Here is a 16,757-nt window from a genome sequence, read left to right on the forward strand (position 1 = left end):
TCCAGCCAAGCACCTAACCCAGGGAACTTCCCTCCAAACTTCCCACAGGAGGGCAGAAATTTACCAAACCCTGGGCAGAACTTTTTCCCCAGATATCCACCCGACTTCCAACCCCAAAATCATCCATCCTTCTTTCCTCAATTCCCTGAGCCCAGACCACTGAATCCGGGAGAGGGGAGGCCAAGGGTGGAGGGGTACCAAAATCTTCCCAACCAGGGGTACTACCAGAGGAGGGACAGCTACCCTTCCCGGGATCAGCCCAGGGGAGAAAACAGGGCCCCGTATCAGCCTGAGCGGGTTTCCCAGTTAGAGCGCCAGGTTCAAAACATGGCGCGGGATATGGGTCATATACTGAGGGCACAGCAGAACCCTCAGATCAGCATGCCGGCGCAGAACGCACCCAACTCTGGACCTGGTGCTCCAGAACAATGACGGGGGCAGCACCCCGATAAATCACCGGTTCCCAGGGAGGAGGCACAAAGGGAAGGGGGGTGTAAAGCCTTGGAGGAAGCTTCCTTCCTCACTTGTAAACAGCCCCTGGAAACCCAGGAACCGGAAACAAAATCTCTTGCCCCTGAAAGTCTGCCTCCTAAGGAGCAGAGGGGGGGTAGGAGAAACAAAAGACCCAAACAGACTCAGTTTGAGGAGGAGGTACAGATCTTCCAATTTGAGGGAGAGGGATCCTCAGAGGATCCTGGGAAAAGGATCTTCTCCTTCAGAGAGGGGGGAACTCCTCCCAAAGAAAAATGGGTCCCTAGGGATGCAAATCCAGACTGGGGAGATGTGGAGACTGAGCTACCGCCGCCCACCATCTCATCCCAGAACCAACAGCAAGAAAATCCCCTGGTTCAAACCCATCCTGGCGACTGCCTCCAAAAAGGGGGGGGCGGCCCAGAAACGGAGCCAGGGGAACCCACAATGGCTCTGATCTCCAGTTGCCAACTTTTTCTTTCAGATTCCCAAGACTCTCCACAGAATTCTGCCCAAATCTCTTCGCTAGCGATGTCCAAAACCAGAAAGTTAGCCCACCAGTTGTCCAAAAATGTACATTATCTGTGCCCCCTTGAGGAGAAGGAGGGAAGATATTATGCACCGGTACAAGTACAGGGGCAGGGTACAATCTCGGCACTGGTGGACACTGGATCTCAAGCTACCCTTCTGTCCAGAAGGGCCTTTGACGAACTGAATGCAGGAAGGGGAGAGAATTACCAAATTCCTCTCACCTCTCTTCCTGGACAACTGCAGAACTTTGACGGGAAGGAAATTCCCGTTGAGGGGACTGCAGACTTGGACATTAAGATCGGGCGACACAAGTTGAAACACCCGGTCATAGTTGTGACCCCGGAGGGCACCCCTTGTTTACTAGGGAATGACCTCCTGAGAAGGTTGTCACCCCTAATAGATTGTGTAAACAAGGTCCTCTGGACCCAGACTAGCCGACCAATAAAATTAAAACAGAGTGTCAACCATGTTAGTTTAAACGGCACCTGCCACATGGTTGAACAAAAATCTGACCAAGTAGAATTTCACTTCCAGAATAGCCAAATTCCAGACGTGACAGTAATAGCAGTAGGACAACAGACTGGTGATGGGGGGTCCTCTCTATTTCTGAAAATCAACCTTCCTTCCAGTCTAAAGTGGTATTCCACGCTGGAAGGAAACACTCTGAAATTCTATACTAATCCACAATCTGAAACTCCCACTCCTATAGTCCAGAAAGATGTGAAATCAGCTCAGAGCCTGGCTGATCTTCAGCAAATTGGAGAGCAGTTGTTCATCCCTGTCCAGTTAAATGATGGGAAGGACTCTGTTCTCGCTCGAGTGTGTGTGAACAACGGTAAGAGCTTCATCAGCGAAGCCATGTTCCGCCAACTCCCAAAAGATCCAGCCATTCCCACCTTCAAACTGATAGACAAATGGGAAATGGACCTGGAAGCACCCAATTCAAAACATCTCCTGCCAAGCAGGTGTATGCTCCAAATCTCCATTGGCAACAAGAGCATAGTCCACAATTGTTGGGTCGTGCGAGACGTCCCTGCCGCCTTTTACTTAGGCAGTGACATTCTCAATCGCTTTGCCATTAGTTTGGACCTAATAAACTTCAAAGCTTGGTCCCGATTAGCGGATAATCCCATGGGCTTTGATGATCTAGAAAAAGCATTTAGGTCAGCTCAATTGCTACCTTATGCAGTTGAAATTCAGATCAAAGAGGAAGTCACCATCCCAGAAAGGACCCGACAATTCTCCCTGGAAGTGAAAGTTAAAAGGGGACAAGAGTTGAAAAACCCTGATGCTTACATACATCTAAATGCTTCTCTCCAACAGCAAGGGTTGGGGGTAAACCCGACTCCATTAGTCAACATAGAACATGACCCCATTCTAATAGAGGTGGATAACAGCGACTTAAAGAGTATTACTCTAGCCGCAGGCACCATTATTGGAATGGCGGTTGATGACCGACATTTCTCCATTGATCTTGTAAATGAACTGTTAGGACCCATCCCCAAGGACTGTTTTGACAGTGACAGTGATGACAACGCAACACCAGACAGGATTTTTACCCGGCATGGGGGGAACTTCCTGGTGTACACTTCCTGCCCCTATGGTAAGGAAGATGTGACCTGTGACTTCAGGAGGGATGAGGTGATTTTCCAGGTCCATGAGGGCTGCCTTTCCCACCTGAAGCCTCCGGTCCAAATCAGCACTCTAACCAGGGACTTCTCCACCCAGCTGGAGGAGGCCGCTGAAATAGCCAAACCAGAAGTCTTTCCAGGCTTCAGGCAGATGGTGGAAGAGAGAGTCGACCTAGCTGATGCCTGTGTGACTCTGGAACAAAAGCAAAAGTTGAAACAAGTTTTCTTGGATTTCCAAGATCTCTTTGCGGTAGACTCATATGACTGTGGTCGCACTGACATCCACACAACAACAATCCCCACGGACCCTGGCATGACTCCTGTGTTTGTGAAGCAATATCGCTTGCCTCTCGCATCAATGGAGTCCCTTACTGAAATAATTAAGAACCTTGAGTCCCGGGGAATAATCCGTCCAGTCCACAGCACCTTCAATAATCCGGTGCTGGGAATATTGAAGCCAAACGGCCAGTGGAGACTCTGCGCTGACCTCAGGGAGCTCAACAAACGGGTCCACACTTCCCGATGGCCTCTTCCCTACATTGACCAAGGGCTGGCCCAGATTCAGGGGTCACAGGTATTCACTGCAATAGACCTGACCAATGGATACTGGACCGTGCCTGTCAGTAGGGAGGACCAATACAAGCTGGCTTTTACCTTTGGGGGCCAGCAGTACACATGGACCCGGACTCCCTTCGGATACCTTAACTCCGGTAATGAGTTCAATATTTTCCTACATAAGGCCATGCCCGACCTGGGTGCGAGGGGTAACCTGGCTTATGTAGATGATGTCCTCATCAAAAGTTCATCTGTGGAGGAACACATAGCGGAGATCCGTTATGTTCTGACACAGTTGAGGGCCGCCGGAGCAAAACTTTCCTTTCAGAAAGCACAGTGGTGTAGAACCCGTGTTAATTTCTTGGGGCATGAGATTACTCCTCAGGGTCTCTGTCCCCAGGAAAAGAAAGTGGAAGCACTTCAGAAACTGAAAGACCCCACAACTCTGCGGGAACTAAGGAGCCTCCTTGGACTGACTAATTACAGCAGAAAGTTCATTGAGGGCTACGCAGAGATCACCAGACCCCTGATTCATCTCCTGAAGGGGGGGGTCAAGTGGGAATGGGGTCCAGAACAAGCCGAGGCAGTAAAACAACTCAAAAGAAGCCTCTCACAAGCGCCTTGCCTAGCTTACCCTGTCAGAAACAAGGAGTTCTTCCTGGAGACGGGGTTCTCTAATACGTGCTTGACGGCAGTATTATACCAAAAGCATGACAAGGTCAATAAAGTAATCTCCTATGCGAGCAAAACTTTATCCTCTGTGGAGGAAAAATTCAACGATTGTGAGAAGGCACTCCTGGCAACGGTGTGGGCATTGAAGAATTACCGCCCGTTTATCCAGGGGGAACACATCATAGTGGAGACTCCGCACCAGCCTCTGCAATATCTCCAAAGTGACAGAATCCGGGCCGGAAATGTGAGTAATTCCCGAATTACTTCCTGGATTCTGTCAATGCAAGGCTTTCCTGTGGAGGTCAGATATGGCCAAAATAAGAAGAGTCCCCTCGCGCAAGGTCTGGCTGACTTGCATGATTGTGCCAGAGAAAACTGTCTCGAGGACGAAAGTCTGAAAATCAAGGACAACATGGAGGCATACCTTAATTCCCCACACAAAGTCTTTGAAGAAGACAAGTGTGAGGGAATGCCCACTGTGTATGTGGATGGATGCTCTTACCATGTTGACAACAACGGGGAGAAAGAACTGGTGGCCGGCGTAGGGAATGCATGGGTGAATGAGTCCCCAGAACCCTCCGCTGGATACAAAATTGGTCCCCGAAGTAGTCAGGTGGCAGAATTGATGGCTGTGCATCAGGCCATCCGCTCTGCTGTCCAGCATCACCTCCACGAACTGGTCATAATCACAGATTCGGATTATGTACGGAACGGGTTTGTGGAGCACCTGGTTAATTGGAAAACCAGAGGCATGTTATGTGCTAACAACAAACCCTTGAAACATGGGAAGTTGATCCAAAACATTGATGATCTGGTCACATCGAATGGGATGACCATCTATTGGAAGAAGATCAAGGGTCATTCCAAAGTAGAGGGACCAGACAAAACTGGAAATGACTTAGCTGATCAGCTGGCCAAAACCGGGGCCATCCAAGGGGATCTAATTGAGATTGAGTCCCTGTTGGGGGAAATCCAGGTCACTGCCATCACTAGGTCCCAGACAAATGTTCACAACGACCTCTCAATTGCACAATGGAGTAAGGAGACCCCTGATGCTGATTTGATTACTGCTCAGAAGGGGGATCCAATTATTGGTAAATTTTACCAGCACCTTGAGGACCCTGAGAACTTTCCCCTGACGGATACCGATTACATTGGGAAAGAGGACCTAAGAGTGTTGATGAAATGTCCAAAAATGTTCCGGATTCAAGACGGTTTGTTGGTAAGGAAATCCAAAGCTGGCCACGACCAGTGGGTGGTTCCTACCTCATTCCGAAGCCTGATGTTAAGTCACGCCCATGATGCGGCCACCGCCGGTCATAGGGGGTTTCACACAACATTGGAAATCTTAAGAGAGGTTGCATACTGGCCACACATGGGCCAGGACCTCAACCAATATTTGAAGGGTTGTCTTGTGTGTGCACAATTTCAGCCGACATCCCTCACACACCGGGCGCCTTTACAAAAGAGGGGAATGACACTGCCATGGTCAGATTTACAAATCGACTTTGTAGGCCCTGTGATTCGCTCGGCTAGGGGGAATAAGTACATGTTGACTGTGACATGCTTGTTTACCAAGTGGGTGGAATGTCTCCCAGCCCCAAATTGCAAGGCAGAAACTGCAGCTGCCTTGATGATTAACCACATCTTTTCCCGTTTTGGTCTACCTCAAAGGATTGAGTCAGACAGAGGTAGCCACTTCACCAGTGAAGTAATGACAAAGATGTGGGAGATACTGGGGGTCAAGAGAAAGCTGCATATTGCTTATAGACCATCTTCTTCTGGGGCAGTAGAGAGATATAACCGGACAATTGTGAGCATATTAAAGAAGTTTGTGGCAGATTCTGGGCCAAGTTGGGATATCCGATTACCTCTGGTCCTAATGGCTATCAGATCTACCCCTTCATCTGCAACCAAAATGTCACCATTTGAGTTGATGACTGGACGCAAGATGGTGCTTCCTCAGCATTTGCTCTATAGGACCCAAGAGCAGACACTGATAAATGCCTCCACTACTCATGAGTATGTAGAGAATTTAAGGAAACACCTTCAACATGCTTTTGCTTATGCTCAGCGGAATCTAGAAAGATCGACTGATAGCATGAAGACCCATTATGACCTGAAAACTTCCAGGAAGGAATATCAGGTGGGAGACCGGGTCTATCTATACAACTTCCAAAGGAACCAGGCCAAGCAGCGCAAATTTTTGCCTACATGGAAGGGACCCTTTGAGATCGTCGATAAGATCTCCCCTGTGGCCTACAAGATCCGCATCCCCAAAGGTGGTTCGGCAGAGGGGGAAGACAAGTGGGTCCACATAAACCAGTTGAAATGTTGCCATCCCAGGCACACTCTGCAACAACTGGAGGAATCCTCTGGAATCCTAGCGGGTACTGTATCAGACTAATTCAGTTCCAATCATAAAACCTACCACATCTAGTCTCTAAAATATTGTGATTTACATGAAACTGTCTCTAGTGATGCTGTTTTTTTTTTCAAAATAAGAATGTAATATTTCGTTACGATGAAATGCATATGCTGCCCCACTATCTCAACAGTGGTGGAAAAAAAAATCGTCTATGAGTAGATATTGCCGCTCTTCCTTTATCATCCTAGGAGAGATGAAACCATGAAGGATGACCAAGAAGGACGATCCGGAGACCGGGAGCAAAGACACAACGGGCCCGGGGTACCGCCCAATCTTCCCATCAGGACCGGCGAGGAGAACTGATCGATCTGACCGGATGGAGAAGAAGATGCTGAACTGTGCCATCTACAGAAGAGGAAGAAGATTATGCGGACAGACCGGTGCGTGGGTCAAAACCCTTGGGCACGCGACTCCCCATCGACCCAAACTCAAAGTGCAGTCACGTGGGGGGGCTTGTAGGGTGTCCTGACCCACGTTTAAGCTACCCTGCTACAACATTTGGTGCTGTGGGCTTAGGAAATTCAAGATGGCGGAAAACCCACATGTGCGCCGAAATCCAGGAAAGCTGCGCAGTTGTGCGCACACTAAAATGGTTGCCTCACTTGCCACCCACCAGTGCGGGAATGAAAGGCCGGGTTGCCATGAGGGAAATGGGTTGCCAAAGGAAAAACAGTAGCGCCGGTTAGCTTCAAAGCGCTTTAAAACCACCATTGGACTACCCGCACAGTAGTCTGAAACCATTGGGAATGGCAATGCTGATTGCCAAATGCAACCTAGAAGTGTGGGGAATTCATTTCTTAAATCCCAAAAATGGGTGCAGTACCAGTACTCACCACTATCCAAAAGCCGGCGTTTTAAAACCACTGTGTGTTTTTCTGAAGGCAAGCAAAATGCCTATTTCAAACCTTGCAACATGTGCAAAATATTCACTGAACACCAGCAGACATTTGGCAGAATGGAGTTTTGTGTGCCTACAAAATCTGGGAAATGAAGAGCCCAAAAACAATGCTTATAACAAAAATGCTATGGAGTCAGCAGCTTAAGCCTAACTGCAACTGGATTTAAAACCACCAAAATCGAAAATGTTAAATTAAATGAGTGACCTATGTTTGGTGTCACATGCCTTTGTAACTGTTGAAATGTCATAGTTTTGCACTTAGAATCAGCATTCTAGCTGCATGTGTAAAATTACAAGTTATTTTAAAAGCAACAAAAAGTTAGCTGAAGGTCTGGCTTAAGGAACTTGATTTTGCCTAGCAACGGATCCCATCAGGAGTGAAACTTGAGTCACAACTATGTTCCCAGGCCATCTGCCCTTTTGCTGCTCACACAAAGGATATGCCATCTATCTGATAATTGAATTATCTGTGCTCTGCAGAGAGTGAACAAAGCCCTCTCCACTCAGGCAAGGGTTTTTATTACAGACGTCGTAAAAAGTGGCTTCCTCCTGGAGAAGCTGGGAGGGGCACTGCCTGTGAGAAGCAAGCTGGCTTGGCAGAACTGGAAAGAACCAGAAATTCAACCTTGTGCTGAGGGTAAACCACACCCCTTTGGAGCCAGAACATAACTTTAAAAAGATGAATAACTCATAGAGCGGACATGTGAAAATTTTATAAATGATACCATAATTCTTGTGATTTTTCTGCCCACAGTTTAAGACGTGGTAGGAACCGGTGGTATGTTCAGGGGGGTTTTAGCGGAAAAGTGGATATTACTCTAAATGTGTGCATGTTAAAAATCTGAAACTTCATCAGTTAATGTCCCTACCCCCTGCACACATGTATGTAAAGTTGGGTCCATGTCGGAAATTGAAAAAGCAGTTAAAAAGTCAATTATGTACACTCTTTGAATGCAAGCTCCGAGAATGAGCAGATTTGGACATAGACATGGCTAAATTCAGCCACACCATGTATATGTAATTTCAAACAACTGTGTAACTCTGAAGTATGGATTTTGATCATATATATATTTGGGTGCACAGATGACAAGGGAGGTTGTTTCAAGAGATCATAAAATGACATCAATCTGACTCACAGTTCAGTTTGCCAATCAAGCGGAGGAATGGAAGCCTGACCAATGACGAATGAGAGGGGCAAGTCTAGTGATGCAACACACACACCCATTCTCAAGAAACAGATAAAAGCAGAGAGTCAGGACACATAGAGAGATTCAATTTCATCTGCCGCTGGAAGCCCTGCCGGAAAAATCCATACTTACCTCCATCAAACTCCAGAAAGCCAAACTAGAGACTTCAATCTATCCAGAGCAGAGACCAGACCAGAGAGAAAGCAGTGCTGTGCCTAGCAGAGACCAGACCAGAGAGAAAGCAGTGCTGTGCCTAGCCGAGACCAGACCAGGCGCTGTGAGCAGAATCCGGAAAGACCTGACCAGACTGAAGATCGTGACCAAGTCGCTTTCCTGTTCAAAATCTCTTGTGAGTACTTAGCAAAACTCAGAACACATCTCTTAGTTTAAATTCATCTAATTCAATCTATTTAACCTAAGTAGAACTGCCTCCTATCTGTCACCTGTCATTTCTAGTAAAATTTGTCATTTTGAAAAAGTGTGCGTTTAAAATTTACAAAACCAAAAACGACCTTTACTAAATTACTCATATCTCCGCAACCGTTTGGGCTAGTGACTTGCAATAACTTTCATTTGGAACCTGAGATCCTAGGCTTTCCTACGACCCCAAAACGGTAGAGATAGTCCTTGCGGTTCCTTTGTAATAGCGCTCGGCGCATCCGCGAATTTTGCCGCGATTTGCAATTTCTTCACATGTAAAAAAACTGCTGATGCCTGCTTTCCATTTGCCAGAAATTCGTTTAACCTGTTAACTATCCCTGCATCATTGCTAGTGTGAGCCTGGACTAATATTAACTAGATACCACTCACCCTGAACCTCTGAAAGGGAATTAAAAAGCATTTCCAGCATATTTCTCATCCATTGCTAGCACATATCAAAGCATTTGGGCCTGTGATTTCAAAACTCCTACCTGTTTTCTGTTGTCTAATCTTGCGGGATTGAACCGAATCACATTTGATTGCATTTCTGAGAACTGTGTGTTTCCTCCCATTCCCTTGCATTGCATAAAGAGGAGGGGATTGCCAGAGAAAAGTGATTACATTGTTTGGTTGAAATCATATTGAGTATTTTCTGTACTGCATTCATTGAATATTGCATCCACCTGAGCCTACATAAAGCATCCTCTACCACATAATACTTTTGTTCCTATTTACCAGTGTGCTACCTTATCCATTTCATGTCAACTCATTAGTGATTAAAGAAGTGTGCTAGTGCCAGATTCTCCGTTGTTAATATTTACCATATCAGATTAAGTGTGATATTCAATTATTAATTTATTAAAAAGTGCGATATCTATATTTTAATTTATCAAATAAACCTTTTAAACTTGCAAAACAGAATTACTTCTTGGCTCAGTGGGGTCAGGGGGATTCCAAGAGAGGGGTGTTATACAAGGGTAGTCATCCAGAACGCATGAACTGGACCTAAAGATATATCAATAAGGGTTTTCATTCAGTATTCTAGACTAGGCGTTAACTTGGCTGTAGTGCTGAATTGAATCCTCTTACAACACGGACATAGTGTCCCTCTATGCAGATGACGCATTGCTGTTTGTATGCTCTCCTTCGACCAACTTACCCCCTATACTGGCGGACATTATCCGCTTCGGCCAAGTCTCGGGCCTTAAAGTGAATTGCTCGAAATCCACTCTCTTTCCACTCACGGAATGTACCTCCCCCCCTCCCGACTCCTTCGGTTTCACATGGGCCCAAAACACATTTACCTACCTTGGGACGGTGGTGGCTCGCCAACGCGAGCTGACCTTCCATGATAACTATCAGGAATATCTCACACACTTGACTGCTAAGATCCGGGTCTGGGACAAGCTCCCAATATCTCTGGCTGGCAGAATTGGTCTGCTGAAGATGGTGGTATTGCCCCAGCTGCTCTATAGGTTCTCTAACGTTCCCTTATGGCCGGGAGCAGGCTTCTTTCGCGACTTGACCCGCACCGTGAACTCCTTTCTCTGGCACTCGGGCGCGGTCCGCCTTAAAATCGGGACCCTCTCCACTCCCATGTCTTACGGGGGCTTCGGTGCCCCTAACTTTCTTAAATACTGGCTGGCGTCACAAATCCAATATACCTCCTATTGGTTCGACACCGCTGATCCTGCCTCGCACGTCCGACTTGAGAGGCTCGCAGTGATTGAACGAGACATCCGCTCCCTGGTGTTGCAACCCGCCCCCTTGGCTCGGGACTCGCAGAATCCAGTCGCCTGCACAGCCGCTGCACTAGCAAAAATGTGGAATCTGTTGGGGATTACCTATGCCTTCCATGGCAATCTTCCACTTTGGAATTTTCTCCCTGGGGTCCCGCGGGTTCCATTGGGTGCGGCGCGCCGATGGGCAGACGCGGGCTTCGAGCTGTTTCGCGACGTGTTTGACCAGGGTATATTCGTCGAGTGGCCCGATCTCCCCTTATCTCTGAGAAGAGACCGGAGTGTATGGCTTCAATACGCATCCCTCCGAAAGACCCTTAAACGACATTACCAAACATTCCCGGCATTACCACCTGACGACCCCGCAATTGAGGAGCTCACCTCCCCCAGCCCTATGAGGGGTAAGATCTCTAGGTTATATACCATGCTGCAGTCCAGATCGATCCCAGACTTTGCTAAACTGAAACGCGCTTGGGAGGCGGACCTCGGGGTTGAGATGTCCGATGACCGCTGGACCCACCTATGTGAACGCACGCAACGGGTCTCCCTCAACTCCCGGTTCAAACTTATCCAATTCAAAGTGCTTCACAGATTCCACCATACCCCGATCAGACTACACCGTATGTCCATCGACCATCCTGCCAGCTGCCCCAGATGCGGTCAGGATGAGGCCGACTACATCCATATGATCTGGTCCTGCCCCCGCCTCGCTCAGTTCTGGGAGGCCGTTTGCTCGACGATGTCCGCTGTAATTGACCACCCCATTGCTCTCTCCCCGCTGGTATGTCTCTTTCACGATCTCCCATGCCTCCCCCGAGATTCCAAGAAACTAGCTGGTCTTTGCCTAGTTCTCGCAGTGCGCTCTATCTTGCTCTGTTGGCTTCGCCCCTCACCTCCCACACATGCCCAATGGCTGAGAGAGGTCACGTGGGCCTCTGATACGGAAGAGACCTGGTCCCACCTACAACCCATGCATTCCAGACCTAGAAACATTTGGCTCAGGTTCCGCTCATATATGTCTGACCTAGTCGAGACTCAGAACACCCCCTCCTCCCCCGTTTCCCCCCACCAGCCTGGGACCTCGGCCCTGTCATAGCTCCCTGATGTCCCTTTTCACGATGTGACTGTATTTTGCTCTTCGATTGCTCATTATGTGTAGTAGCTCCTGCATACCTACGCTATGTACGCTATTCTTTTACACTGTTTCTGCCTGATGCTGTTCGCCTGTGTTTTGCTGCCACGCTTATAATAAAAAGAAGTTTAAAAAAAAAAAAAAACCTGTGTTGGATTCCGCATGTTGCTTGAATGATCGTCCTATTTCCCTATTCCCCTCTGTTAGTAAAATCATGGAAGCATTATCGGCAGAGAATTGCAAGCACATGGGAAACTCAGGGGTGGTTGGACGTTTCTCAGGCATGTTTTAGACCTGGCTGTAGCACGGAATCGGTAGTGGTTGCCACAGTGGACGATTTGAGATGGGTGGTTTCATAGGGGTTGGTTTTGGATCTTGATGTTATAGAATCTCTGGGCCGCCTTTGATACAGTTGACCACTCCATTTTACTAAGCTAAGCAGTTATGTGGTGAGGGATAGACCCTTGGATTTGCTTTCTTCCTTTTTAGCAGATATGACCCAATCAGTGGTGTGCCCCTAGTTTTAATCTGCTTTGAAACCAATGACATGTGGCATCCCTCAGTGCTCTTCATTGAGCCTTTTATTGTACAATCTTTATATGAGAACCTTAGTACATCGTATTCGATCAGCAGGTGTCCATTTTTATATATTTATGCGGATGACACACAAATGATCTTTCAAGTAGAAGAGGCTACAGAGTCCCAAGAGAAAGGGTAAAGATGTACCTAGAACAGATTAGTAGGTGTATTAGTTGCTGCCTGCTCCAAAGTCAATACCGGCTCTCTGTCTGCACCAAGAAGAGAGTCCACATCCAAGCCTGCGTCTCTGCGGCATCCAACAACTCAGCCAAACTCTTTAAAATCTGCAAGTAGCTGGCCAATCCTGCTGCAGTCTGTACCTATCCTGTTCCCTCCCAGGCCCTCTGCATGGCCCTGGCTTCTCATGTAATCTCTAAAACTCAGGACATCCTGTCCTCTCTCTCTTCCTCTCCCCCTCCTCCCTGCTCTTCCTCTGGCCCCCATGCGGCCATCTCTCCTCCCTCCTTCTCTGCCTTTCCACTGTTCTCCCCAGATGAGGTATCTAGACAAGTCCAAATTATGAAAGTCTTGTCAAAACAGGTTCTCCCCTGTTCCTCCAAAACCATCAAGGACCACATTGACACCATGGCTCCTGCTCTGGCTGACTTCTGCAACCACTCCTTCGCGGCTGGAGTCTTCCCTTCCCTTCTGAAGCACTCTCTTGTGCACCCTCTTCTTAAGATACTCACAGCCGACCAATCCTGCCCGGCTAAATATCGTCCGATCTCCATCACTCCTTTCCTGGGCAAACTCCTGGAAAAGTTGGCCATCTCCCAGCTTAATCGTCACACTGAATCTGTTGGTTGTCTACATGACCATCAGTCTGGCTTCAGAGAAGCCAGAAGCATGGAAACTACTCTCCTGAACATCCGTGAAGACCTGCTCTCCAACCTCGATTCCAATACCCCCTGTGCCCTCACCTTAAGTGATCTCTCTTCTGCCTTTGACACGGTCAACCATGCCATCCTGCTCAACCGTCTCTGTGATAACCTGGGTATCACTGATCAGGCCCTGGCATGGCTGACCTCTTTCCTCTCCGATCGACCCTCACAGGTCCAACTAGAGTCCTTCCTCTCCTCTATCTCTCTTTCTAACTGTGGTGTTCCCCAGGGGTCTAACATCTCCCCCTGGCTGTTCAACCAATACCTGGCACTTATTTCCCAGCACATTGTTGCTCTCTGTCCCAACTTTCAGTGCTATGCGGATGACACTCAGCTCATTTCCAGGCTCCTCTGCCACCTCTTCTCCTTCTCTCATTTCTGGCTGTCTGTCTGCTATGCAGGAGTGGTGTGCCGCCAACAATCTCTGCCTTAATACCAGTAAGACTGAGATTCTCCTCATCAGCACACCTGCTCCCTCCTTTCCTGTCACTCTCTGGCCGGCCTCTCTTGGCTCTCTTCCTTCTCCCACCTGTGAGGCTAAAAACCTCGGGGTCATCTTCGACTCCACACTCTCCTTCTCTCCTCACATTTCTGACATCTCTAAGAAGTCACACTACCAACTGCACCTCGTCAGAGGTATTCTTCCTTTCCTCTCCTTCCCCCACAAGCTGAGTGTCTCCACAGCTCTGGTTCTCTCTAGGCTGGACTACTGCAACAGCCTCTTTCTAAATCTGCCTGCTTCTGCTCTCCGCCCTCTGCAACTCATCCGAAACAGGACTGCAAGACTTGTCCTCGGCCTCAAGCCCAGGAATCGTATCTCTCCAGGACTGAAATATGTGGAATGGCTCCCAGTGGCTGCGAGGATTAAGTTCAAAACTCTCTGCATTGTCCACAAGGCCTCTGGAGCCTGGAGCTCAATACCTTAAACTCTCTTTTTGTAAATATCTTTCTTCTCATGCTCTTTGCTCCTCCGCCTCCAACTTCCTTAGGGTCAGTTGCTTCTCCAAGCAACAAGTTGGTGGTAGATCCCTTTCCTCAGCTGGGGCCTCCATCTGGAACAGCCTCCCTGCCTTTCTGAAACCTGAGGAGAACTATCTCCATTTCCGGAAGCACCTCAAGACCTTCTTCGTTGCTTCTGCTTTCTCTCGTCCTCTCCCCTGCTGAACTCCTGGCTGAAACTGAAACTGCACTGGTCACCTGGCTACCCTCTGATCGCGGGGCCCATGTCACCTACCCCCATGTCCCCTACACACCAGTTGCACACCTGCACTGCCCCTGGCAGCCCTTGCACTTGGAGTCTGTTTTCTGTATCGCTACAGTCCCCCTACCAGCACTTGGACACTTGATGTCTGCACTTACTCTTGCACTTGCCACCAGCTGGCCACACTTTTTTATTGTTTTTACTGTGTGATCCTATGTACTGCACTGCCTTCTTCCTTTTCACCTCACACACCTGCCCTGCACTTGCACGATATCAATGTCACCTGGCCTAGTAAGATCATTGCTTCTGTCTTCCCTTTGTTCCCCCTCCCTTGCCTCGTCACGCCTTGAAACACTTGTGTATGTGTGTGTTGTAAATGCCATATCATATGATATGTGTCTAAACAGACTTAAATTAAATGTTAAAAAAACAGAAATGTTTATCAGCTCTGCCTCCCTGGTTTTCCCAGGGTGTGTTAATCATCAGGCTCAGGTGGCAGGAGCATGGATCACTCAGTGTTGGTCCTCGCCATTTGGTAATTGCCCAGTCTGGCTCCCAGTTTGACACAGCAACATCCGGTTACACCGGCTTTTTACTGCCGACCTAAGATTCATAAACATCGAGATGATCCCCCTGGTCGCCGTATTGTGGCAGCCATTGGTTCAATTTTGGAGCCTTTATCAGTATATTCTGACTTCTTTCTAAGACCGTTTGTGAAAACGATGCGTTCGTATATCCAAGATACGACACAAATGATTAAGGTAGTAGACAGTATAGCTGTGGGAGCCGATGACACTTTAGTCACCTTAGACGTTGAGGCGCTATATACAAGCATCCCGCAGATGAAATGTGTCACCATTATGGGAAAGTACCTAGAAAAGAGGGAGGACAGGACAGTCCCAACAGCATTCATCTGGGAATGCATCAGATTGGCCCTCACCAACAACTTTTTCATTGAACAGAGCACATTTTACTTACAGAAACACGGCACAAGCATGGGCTCTAGTTTCGCACCAGATCTCGCGAATCTTTTTATGGATGACCTTGAGATACGATCAGTCTATGCTGAGCACAACCCATACAAACATTTGATGAAAGTTTGGGTACGTTACATTGATGATGTGTCCATGCTGTGGGGAGGGAACTCAGTAGTGCTTGATTCGTTTCTTGCCTGGGTAAATGACCAAGAACAGTGTATCAATTTTACTATGAGTTCTAATAAAGAGAAAATCTCATTCTTAGACCTTGAAATTTATAAGGATGCAAACAACAAGTTTGGTACAACTCTGTTCAGAAAAGCTACGGATAAAAATACCCTGCTACTTTTTGAGAGTTTCCTTCCACAATCGCTGCGTCAAAAGCTACCGTTCGGACAGTTCCTACGTGTTAGAAGAAACTGTACCCGTAGAGAGGATTTCGACACAAATAGCAAAGATTTGTCCGCTAGACTAAAAGCGAGAGGTTATCCATCGTACATCGTAAGGAGATCATTAAAAAGAGCTAAAAATACTCAGAGACAGGACTGTCTTGTACCACAACCCCGAATTGCAGAAGACAAGATCACTTGTGTCCCCACATTTTCACCTATTAGCAATGATTTGCGGAGGTGTATATTGAAGCACTGGAGCATTATTAATACTGATGACTTTTCTATCAATAAACCGCGGTTTACCTTCCTCCGGATGCCTAATCTGAGAGACAAATTGGTGCATACCTACAGAACCCCCATGGATGGGCATTAAAGCCCCGAACCGACATTTTGGAATTTGTCACCGGTGGTAGGCCATTACACGTGTGGCAGATGTTCGGTTTGTAAATTAACATCAAACATGAAATATGTAGAGTTGAAAGGCAGAAAGTGGGAACTAAGAAACTTCACCAACTGTAACTCTAAATGGGTGGTGTATGGTATAAGGTGTCCGTGCGGTTTGTTGTACATCGGCAAAACCAAGAGACCCATCGGCAGAGGATCTGCGAACACAGATCCTGTGTGAAGAACCAGGTACCAGAGAAACCCCTGGTGGCACACTTTAAGGGTGCTCACCATGGTGTGGATGACATCCACTGGTTCATTATTGAGCAGATACGTCCCCAACCAAGAGGAGGGAACAGAGACTTAAAATTGAGACAAGCTGAACAAAAGTGGATCTACTCTTTGGATACCGTAAGGAACGGTTTAAACATTTCAATTGGATGGTCTCTATTCATCCATCACAAAAAATAGGGGGTTAAATCACGTAGCTAGGTGTCATGAGAGATGATATGATCATGACTAAATATGACATTGATGTAATCCACATATGTGTATATTGACAATGCACATGGTGCCTGACATCTTATTACATCTAGAGAAAAAATCTGGACTGGTACATACGATCTTTTATTTACGGTCTTCTGTCAGTTGAAGTGGAGTAGTGAGCAAAGTACAGATA

The sequence above is a fragment of the Ambystoma mexicanum genome, chromosome 7p (assembly GCF_040938575.1).
Source record: "Ambystoma mexicanum isolate Mex_15411 chromosome 7p, UKY_AmexF1_1, whole genome shotgun sequence".
NCBI classification, from domain to species: domain Eukaryota; kingdom Metazoa; phylum Chordata; class Amphibia; order Caudata; family Ambystomatidae; genus Ambystoma; species Ambystoma mexicanum.